We start from the raw sequence: 10,639 nt of genomic DNA on the forward strand, positions 1-10,639 counted from the left end.
GAAAAAAAAAAAAAAAAAAAACAAAACTTCAGAGTTCTGCAAGACTCTTTCCGCTTCTCTATGATGGCTTTCCACCTGTGGACTTGCTCTGTTTTTACCTTGCATTGCCTCTGTTAATAAAGATAAATAATCTCCATTCTCTCTTTCTGGGGACAGAGGGTGAGGTGTTAGCAGCAAGGGAGTTCTTAATTCTCTGTCTTTATCAATGACATAACTCTTTGGACTACGCTTGTTAGGTAGGAGCTGTTTTCTTTCCCAGGACTGAAGAAAAACCAGAGGGGCTTAGAAATTCCTGGCCATCCATGCCCAGGTGGAACCAATTTGGTAAAAGAACCTTTTGCTGCAAAGATTCTGCAGGTCACTGAGACCGATCGGTTCATACCCATGCTTCCCAGGGAGTTCTCCCCTCAATCCCATGAGCTTCTTTGGGAATGGCACACTTTAGGGAATTCTTGACCTAGAGTAGGAAAAGGTAGCAGTCCTTTATCCCCCTCACATAGATTCTTCTTTAAAAAGTAATAAATTACCTTTGATGACTCAGGGATACCTCCTTGCTTTGATTACCATTACAAGATTTATTTGGTTTGTTCATAATAAGTGTATTAGGTTTGATCTTACTTTAAAAGCCTGTCCTGGCACAGATGACTTGCTGAACTGTGAATGGACATTGAGGCTCCTTTTAAAGGAGACTTAAGCATTTGTTGCCACAACCGGATCTGAGCATAATACTGAGCTCAAGAAAGATCATTTTCTCAACAGAAATAATTTATTATTGCCAGAGGTAATGTGAAATTATTTATTTTTTCTTGAAGCATGTTTTTTGTAAATGTTTTCCAGAGATACGTGACTTGAAATTAATGACACTCTCCTTTGTAAAGACTTTATTTCATTTCATGTACTCTATTGACCCCCTGGGAGAATATCCAGTCTAGAGAGGAGAAAACGGACGTGGTGCCAAACAGCCACGAGTGCCTCCAGTAGATGAGGTGTTTGCCTGAATGCTTCATGGGGGACTTCATCCCTATGCTGTATTTTGTGTTTTTTGGCATCTTTGGTTCATTTGTGGAAGCTTGTCTGTTAGAATTCCATATACATTTCATTGGCTTTGAAAGATATTGGGGTTGACATAAACCTAATGAAAGGAAAGTTTGCATCGAAAGTAATACATTTCCTAGTCAAAGAAAACACCATTGTTCTGGCATCAGTGGATGCGATTTTTGTTTTCTTTTAACTTCCCAGTAGTAGTGAAGCTATTTGGGTCAGTTATCTGGTAATTGTCAGAAGGAAAGTTATATGTATATTTTACTGGTTAGTGGTTCAGACTGGCCATAAAGTGGGAGGGAAAAGAAAAGGACCTTCTTCCCCCACACATGAGGTCATACTGCTCATCACAGCTTTATGAACATAGTAAGAAACTGAAGTCATCTCTGACTGAGGTTGTCGAGTTGGAGGCGTAACATCTCCCAGAAAAGAACTTCTGTGAGAATTCTGAAAAATCTGTTGATGGAGGCTTCTGCCCATTTAGTATTGTCAGCATATTACTATTGATGTCTTACAATTTCCGGTGTACTTCTCACATAAACCTATAGTGCCTCAGCTAGCTGCATTTTCATTATTTTCCACCAGTCCCACCGATTCAAACTTCCTTCCTTTAACTGTTTGCTTTCATCTTCTCTAAGCCCTGGGGATTCTTCTTGGCTTCCAGAAAAAGTCCTCCTTACTCCCTTCTCCCACTCCCCATTTCTCTTTACATAGCCTTCTTTGTCTAAAGAGTGTCCTGGTGATCAGCACGCTGTGACAGAGTGTGTGTGAGGCCTGGTGGGTAACGACTGACAACTGCAGGTACGTGTCCAGGGCTCTTAGAACCTTAAAAACCTTCTGCCGTATGAAATAGGATAGGGCCAGTCTTTCTTCCTTTGATTGCTTGCTTTCCTGATTGCTCTTTTGTAGAAGATCCAGTATCTCTTCTACATACTCAGTCTGTATTAGGAGTGTTGGATTTCTCCATAACTCCCCTCTCCGTCTCGGAAATAGACCCAAGGCTTCACTCAGGACCAGAAGATATAGTTAGGGTGGCATGACAGATAGAAATTAGTGAAAAGTTTAGGCTTATCCAAAAAAAATAAATGTTTGATACATCTGGGACTTCTTCAAGCTGTCCTCTGCTTTATATAGCAAAGGACAAAATGAATCACTCCATAACAAGGGGTCCTAAGAGATACCAAACTCAATTAAAATTGATTTAACTTGGGGCACCTGGGTGGCTCAGTCGGTTAAGCGGCTGCCTTCCGCTCAGGTCATGATCCCAGGGTCCTGGGATCGAGCCCTGCATCGGACTCCCTGCTCGGCGGGAAGCCTGCTTCTCCCTCTCCCACTCCCCCTGCTTGTGTCCCCTCTCTCGCTGTCTCTCTCTGTCAAATAAAGAAATAAAATCTTAAAAACAATTGATTTAACTTCTGGGGAGCTGTCCAGATTATACTCCACAAATACTAATATGATAATATCCATTTTAGCCATAAAGCATCTCATTGGATCTCGTGTCTCTTTTCCTAGATTATAGATCATGGGCAGTAATAGACTGTCTCTCGAACCAACAGAGTGTAGATCTCACTGCTTCAGATTTCCAGCACGGAAGGCGAGCCATGAAGAAGTAGGCTCACATGGCTCTGTTGGAGAATGGCCGTACACGTGACAGGCGGCCTGGCCTGGAGTGGGCTAACCTTTTCTCATTTAAAGTTCTCTTTTCCCTCCAGAACTCATTGGAGAATCATTTGCATCTTATATTTCATCTGCGTTTATCTCATCCCAAGCTCTTCATCCTTCTGTTGAGTTACATGTTCTCCGGAGTAAATGTTTTCTACTGTCTGACAGTGTAAAAAAAAAAAAAAGAAAGGAAGAAAAGAAAGAAAAAGGTGAACGGTGGCACAGTTAGCATGAAAAATGGTGAAGATAGGAATAGAAAACGGGAAAATGTATATCACTCTGGAAGTTCTGTACAGTATAAGAAAAGTGGAGCAATCAATTTCTATTAACATATATATTCTTTTAAATTTAGGAATAGACGGACAGTCTGTGGAAGTGTCCAATATCGTGGACATCCGAAAAGAACATAACCGTGAGATTGCAATGAGAATTTCTTCTAGCATAAATAGTCAAAACAAATTTTATACTGACCTGAATGGATATCAGGTAATTTTCCCTTAAAATGTCTAAGTAATAGCTGTGTTAGTGTGTAACTTTTATATATGGTAGTGGGCCAGTTAATTTTGGATCCTTTGAAAAATATGCTTAAGTTTACAAATTATTTCTAAAGGAAAACTGAATTTTAACAGGTACTTATAGGTTCTATATTCAACCAGATGTCCAAAGTTAGAACAGATATTTGAGAGATTGGTTTGTAGAGCATCTGATTTACGGAGGTAGTTTTTTCAAAGGCAGATTTGGTGACCATTTGCATGTTAAATGCCTTGACACCAAAATATATCTGAATTTGTTTAATAGAAAGGAAACATAATTAGGGATTGGTGGAGTATGTATTTTTCCCCTCATAAAGAAATGGTATGTGTGTATTTAATTTATTACATATATACTTTTAAATGTATAATGTAATAATGGGCTCTTTTAAATTTCAGGAAAGCTCTTTCCCTCTTTTTATCAATAATATATGTGTATTTACCTTTATGCACACACTTGTGTACATATACATAGACAAAGAAATACAAGCACATATATAGAAATGTGGGCAGGTATGTATTTAATCAAAATGTTCACAAAATAGTTTGAAATAGTAATGAGAAAATTGACTCAATCTTTTTCAGATTGTTAGCTCTCTAATTTAATAGGGCTCTTTTGATTGTTACATAAATTTCTATATTCAGAGTATATGTGTGTGACAACATAGCTTTGAAATACTACCACTAAAAACATTAGCATGTTTTTGAGACATTAGCATTTTAGAAATTTCTGGCTATGAATAGAAATAATTTCACAACAAATGCTTTTACTTTGTCTGATTTTCAACTGGGATGAGTGGAAGGGGTTGTGATAATTTTCTCTTCTACAATTTCCTGCAAAGGTTAAATTTAAACCTTTTCCAAGCATAAAAATTGCATTATACACTTTGAATTTACATGTTAATTCTACCACAGCTGTTTGGTTTTCAAATGAAGCCCTGACTTTATGGTGATTCATTTTCCTTGTGTACAAAAGAAACTCTTTTCTTAAAATCTTACAAAAGCAATTATTTGTATGTGTGGGTGTATACATGAATGAAAAAAACTTAGTAAAAGTGAATAAACATGTGAATTTTCTTTTCAAGGATCGAGCATTTGAATAAATGGGAAAATATTATTTCTAAACTTCTAAATTTCTAAATTTATGACCTAAATATTTCTGCTTCTAAAATAGGCCATTTTTTAAGCCTTGGAAAGAGTAGTCCTTGAGCAAAACTAGAAATCTAGACCAACAGGTAGGGAGTGAGGGTGGCAGCCCTATAGTCATGACAGTGTGAATGTCCTTTTCAGTGAGTATACAAGTTAATTTGATTGGGAAGATCCAGATTGGAAAGGAGAAATGGAAAATTCTTTGAAACTCTCTCTTCTTTTTTCTTTCTTTCTTTTTTTTTTTTTTTTTTTTTTTAACATTTTGCAGTTGTTTCTTCAGGTTCATAATTTCCTGGGCCTGTGATACAAATTACCACAAAATGGGTGGCCTAGAACAACAAGAATTTATTCTGTCATAGTTCTGGACACCAGAAGTCCCAAATCAAGATGTCTTCAGGGCCACACTCCCTCCAGAGGCTCTAGGGAAATACTCTTCCTTGCCTGTTGGGGCTTCTGATGGGCTTGTAGACCCATCACTCCACTGTCTGCCTCTGCTGTCCCAGAGTCCCTGTCGTATTCTCCTTGTGTTGCCGTGTGTGTCCTTTCGTGTCCAGGTTTCCCGCTTAGAAGGACACCAGCCCTTGGATTAGAGCCCACCCTAATCCACTATACCTTATGTCTGTAGAGATCCTATTTCAGAACAAAATCACATTCACAGGTTATGGATGACCATGAATTTGGGGGACACTATTCAGTACAACCAGTAAGTTAAAGGATGCACTACAGGGTTGTAAAGATTAAAGATCATATTTGTGAATGCCCGTACTTTGTCTCATTATAATGGGCACTCAATACTATTACATTAACTTTGTACTCCTTTTCTTCTTGAGTGTCATGTCACACTTGCATGAGCTGAACAGGAGAGATGTCATTTTTATGTGGTGTGAATAAGATACCTCATAACAAAGTCTCTGTTTGATGTTTCCTCCTGAGGTTTGAGGGACTCTCCTCAGCCCCAACCAGCTTAGTGAATTTTCGGTCAAAAAATAAAATAATGTATTTCATGCATTCACATACCAGACCAAGAAAAGTTAAAATATGGAACTACCTACATTGACACTAAACAGGAAGAATAAGCACTGAAGAGTTTTTAAATATAAATATTAATTTGATTATTTTAATGTAATATGTTAGAGGATTTGATAAGGGGATCTGTGGTATTTATTAAAACTGATTCAAGAATTATAAGAGAGATTTTTTGAAAGGGGATAGAGAGCTATTATGCTTAGCATTCATTACAAAAGCAGTATGTTAGATTTAGATGAGAAATGAATACTTGATACCTTTATAATTTGTTTTATGCAAATATTGGAAAGCTAGAAGACTTTTGTTAAGGATTTTTATTCTGAATTTAAATAGGAATGCCTATTTTAAGAACCTGGATAAGTTCTACCTTTCTCACCTAAAAGTTTTCTAAGATCCTCCTTATTTTTTTTTTCATATTGTTTGAAAGAATGTTTTAATTCCTAAATTAGCTCTTCCTTTGAACAAGGAAGGAAGCTATACCTTTTTCTTTTTGGAAGAAACGTCATCTGTAGTCAGTACTAATTTTTTAAAGTGCATCTGTAAATATCCCTTGATTTCTTTTTTTTAAAGTGAACTGTTTGGTCTTATAGATTCAGCCCAGAATGACGATGAGCAAATTGCCTCTTCAAGCAAATGTCTATCCGATGACCACAATGGCCTATATACAGGACACCAAGCATCGCTTGACATTACTCTCAGCTCAGTCTTTAGGGGTTTCAAGTTTGAAAAGTGGTGCGTGTTGTTTGGATTCTTTTTTGCTCTTACAAGTTTCAGTTCCAAATGTATAATTTTTCTGTTGGTCATATTATTAATTATCATCTTCAGACACCAGCTATTAGTTAATTTTGGTTTTGTGAGAATAACATAAAATAATGTATTTCTTCAATCTTCTGATGAAGAATGAGGGACCTAAAGCTCCATGAAACCATGGCTTCTTAAAGATAATTTTTCTCTCCTGATAGCTCATTGTTTGCACAAGCCTCTGTCGTTGTCATAATGGAATGGCTGTGGAAACTCTCCCAGAAGCCAAAGAGGAGAGGGAGCTGGGGTAAAAGTTAGAAATTCCCAGAGTTGCCTAAGTTCGCAAAGGCGGGACGTAACAGTTCAAACCTAGGTCCTTCTCTGAATCGTATCGTTCTAGGGCACTTCTACCCGAAAGAAGAAAGGGAGTTGCAATGATACAGCTAGGCAGATAAAGAGGTGACAGACACAACTTTAAGGATTCCAAAAGATAGAACAAGATGGAAAGAGAAAATAAATCGTAAACACAGATTAATTTTTATAAAACCTTCTATGGAGAGGCGTATGTCCTTTATAATACATATTTTTTCATTATCATTTATATGTAGTCAAATTGCTCTTCTTTCTTACATATTAAGAGTTGCTAAGACAAATGTCTTAAGGAGCCAGGCAGATAATAAAGGTGTGCAGGTACCTGACGTACCCTTTGCCCCAAACCCAATTTTTTTAATTGGGCATATACATACATTCCATATGTCCACCCACACAAAAAAGCATACTACTCATCTTCTTTTGTGGCTTTCATTACACAGACTGATGAGATGATGCCATAAAGACATTAACGCTGTTAGAAAAATAATAATGGCCTCACATCAGGGATGCAGAGGGGAGTGGTGGGGCTTCGGCAAACTGGGGCACACCATTCCCAGTGAACGGTGGGGCAGCCACTGCTCAGCGCCAGGTTGTTGTCACCATGGGGAAAGGGGCCCAGGGTTGCCAAATTTTTCTGCTTCTGAAGAGCCCAGGAGTCTGGAATTTTTTATGTTTTTATTTTTTTTTTTTGGAGATTTTATTCATTTATTTGACAGAGAAAGAGAGAGACAGCGAGAGAGGGAACATAAGCAGGGGGAGTGGGAGATGGAGAAGCAGGCTTCCCAGGGAGCAGGGAGCACAATATGGGGCTCGATCCCGGGACCCCGGGACCATGACCTGAGCTGAAGGCAGCCGCTTAATGACTGAGCCACCCAGGCACTCCATATGTTTTGATTTTTAAAAAATTAAGTCAACTATTTATAGATTGGACAACTTCACATAAAATTCCTAAATGTGGTTTAGGGACAGAGGAGCTTTATTACTCAGCTTGCCTTTGTCAAGGGAAGTGACATAACTGTCTACTCCATGATTGCTCCAGTCCTAATGTCTAGTTCCCTATTTAAGGACCCAGCTTTGAGAATTTAAGGCATCGTTTAAAAATGGGGGGCTCAAGAGTCACACCTGGCCCAGGTTCCCCTGCTACAGACAGCCAAGCACCCTAGCATTTCAGTACCTACAAACAGAAGAACAATTTGAGTACAGCCCAGGAGATTTACTGAGTGTCACATATTATGAGGGCTAACATTTGGAGGCAGGGAGAAGAGAGAAACTGCCAAGAGATTGATGTACTCATTTGGGTGTGACATGATCAAGCTCTAGATGGCCAATTCGTCCCAGTGCCTAAGGAGCACATTCTAGACAGTTGTGTTCTAAAATAAATATGGAGGTAGTAACAACGAAAATTCTGACCATCACTGGCAGTTTTATGTACTTTGTACCTAAATTGAGAAGAAAGAACTAAACAGAGTTGGATTGACTGTGTGAAAATAATAGTTATTAAAATATTTTATGTATTGCTCTTTTATGCCAAAAGATCATTTAGTACTGTAACAAATGTGAATGAGTGGATGGATGAATATGCATATATTTTTATGTATGACTAGGGTTTTTTTTAGTGTAAATATATGACTGTGGCTCTGGGTGGTTTTTTGCTTTGTTTTGGATAGGGTTTTTTGGTTTGTAGTCTCATAGCCTAATTCTTAGCTTACAACTTAACCTTTAGGAGGTGTGGAATTACTGCACAGCCAATGAAGGAACCAAATATGACCTCTTCTTGAACTAGAGGAGAGAGGATAGTTGATGCCACTAACTTAATACCAGGGAGGGAAGGGGGTACGTGCTGGGTGTCTCCAAATCCTGGGGTTTCTTCAGAGAATCAACAGATACCAAGTAACCAAAACACTTAGTCTTTCAAATCCTTTTTAGATTCTACACATCTGTATTTGCCTTGTTACTCCAGGTGTGATGTATGTTTCCTAATGAACCTCGTAAATGTTTTTAAATTCCAGGTGCTACCACTAAAAATTTTAGAGGACATAATTTACTCTTCAGATTAATTCTTTTTAAATTTCACTTAAGTTTTGATCTGTCTCATTTTTAAATTTCTTACCAAATTTTACCAGACATTTATGAAGAAGAACGGAAATAAAGTCCTGTTTTTTGCATTTATCCTAGCTGTTTTGAGAAAGCCCTTGGTACTTTGGGCTATATGGATCTGTCTCCTTGGCTTAAATCAGGACCGTGCCTAAACTTATGTGATTGTCACTGGATGTTTGTATTAAATAACTCTGGCCAGTTTGTTTGTTTGTTTGTTTGTTAGGTCAGATTGAAGTTATCATGGATCGAAGACTCATGCAAGATGATAATCGCGGCCTTGAGCAAGGTGTCCATGATAACAAGGTTACAGCTAGTTTATTTCGACTACTACTGGAAAAAAGAAGTGTGAATACGGTAGGAAAAAAATAATAACTCATACGTTCTGATGTTGTTTGTTCTTTGCCACCCAAAATTTGAAATTATGACTGTCCACTTTTTTATGATTTTCAGTTCCCAGGATTGAGATATCTTTATAATAGGTGTAGCCTATATTGACAAAAAAGAGAACTTCAGTTACACATATGTCAGATTTGCATTTAGGTCATCTTATTTTTTATTTTTCCTTATTATGTAGATGTAAAATGTTAAAGAATCAGTTTGGGTGAGATTTTCTGAGATTATTTTGAAAGAAAATAAGAGTTGAATTTAAGAATAGAACTTAATCACATACTTAGATTAAGTTTGATTAGTAAAATTTATGGGAAACCTTAGTGTGCTTATTCTAGTCTTTAGCGGTGTCTGGCTGGCCTGGCTGGCTCTGGGCCTCCCTGTGTTCCCTTTGGGCCCCTCCAGGCAAATGGCCAGAGGTGTTAGGGGTGGGACCTGACCCCAGGTCTGCAGTGTAGGCAACGGCTCTCACTGTAGGCTTTGCTGAGACCACATCCTGGGGACATCGGGATACAGCAGGATTGCAGCATCTCCAGCCAAGTGAACTGAGTAGGAAGGGTGCTGTCTCTAGAATGTGGGTGCCTGTGACAGCCCTTGGGCATCTTGGGGACGCCCTGGCCATCAGCCTGGCATGTCTCCCCCGAGCCCCATGCTACGGCCCCGGGCATGTTCCCAGGAGACAATGTCCACAGCCCACGGCCCAGCTGCCTCCAACCTCCTCCTTCTTTCCCTCTTGTCCCCTCCAGGGTCCACGCCCCCTTGGACGCCCCTGCGGAGTTTGTGTGTGTTTGTGTGTGTGAGTGTGTGTGTGCGCGCACACGCGCGCACATGCAGAGAGCCTTGTGCGTACGTGTGCCCGCGCGAGGATGACCAGAGGAAAGGGCCCCACATGGGAGTGTGGGCAGGGGTCCCCCAGGTCTTAGGGGCCTTGGTTCCCAAAGGAAACCACCTGCGAGGTGAAGCTTGGCCTCGGAAGCTGGAACACTCCCTGTTCCTGTAGCCTCTGCTCAGCTGGTGGGTCCCAGGCCAGTCTCTGCCTCTCCTGCCCTCAGTTTGCCGACTGTTCCATGAGGGCTTGGAGGAGGAACTTCATTAGAGTGGCTCGGCGTGGCCGGTCGGCTCCCACCTTTTGGGTGGACGTGGCGCAGGTGCACTCTGGGTGGGCAGGGCCCTCCCAGCAACGGTGGGTCAGAGGCAGGTGGATCCTGCGCAGGCGCACACGGCCCAGCAGACGACGCCTGCGCGGGACCCCACCTGCCAGCAGGCCTGCACAACCCCGAGGGGCTGGCTGTAGCCTTGGTCCTCCGTGTCCCGATCTTCACTGCCTGCTCAGTGACCCTCACGTCCTCTTAGGCCGGGGGCCAGACCCAGTCCCGCCAGGCAGGGCCGCTGGACTGAGTGGACATGGAGACCTGGGGACTAGAGAGAAATGAAATATACCCCCGCTGCCATCCTGGCCCCCACGTTCCACTTCAGTGTTCGTCTCAGTGCATGGCAGGGGTTCAGGGGAGCGTGATGGGGACACGTGTGGCAGGGAGGAGGTCAGGCCGCCTTTTCCTCCTCTACATCCCCTCCCCCTGTCTTCCTGGCAGCAGCCCCTCTCGCCAAAATCCGGCACTCAAACACCTTCATCT

The 10,639-nt window shown here is 40.7% G+C and overlaps 1 long non-coding RNA gene across 1 annotated transcript in view; it reads left to right on the forward strand.

Annotated features, from left to right (window-relative positions):
- LOC118016699 overlaps nucleotides 1–8,945 on the forward strand; it is a 19,946-nt gene extending 11,001 nt beyond the window's left edge. The window contains exons 2-4 of the long non-coding RNA XR_004680889.1: nucleotides 3,056–3,189; nucleotides 5,999–6,140; nucleotides 8,842–8,945. This is a non-coding gene — a long non-coding RNA (uncharacterized LOC118016699). The remainder of the gene's footprint in view (nucleotides 1–3,055; nucleotides 3,190–5,998; nucleotides 6,141–8,841) is intronic.
- The last annotated feature ends 1,694 nt before the right edge of the window (nucleotides 8,946–10,639 follow it).

Source organism: Mirounga leonina, unplaced genomic scaffold (genome assembly GCF_011800145.1).
Source record: "Mirounga leonina isolate KUSES-001 unplaced genomic scaffold, KU_Mleo_1.0 Mir_101397, whole genome shotgun sequence".
Taxonomy (NCBI): domain Eukaryota; kingdom Metazoa; phylum Chordata; class Mammalia; order Carnivora; family Phocidae; genus Mirounga; species Mirounga leonina.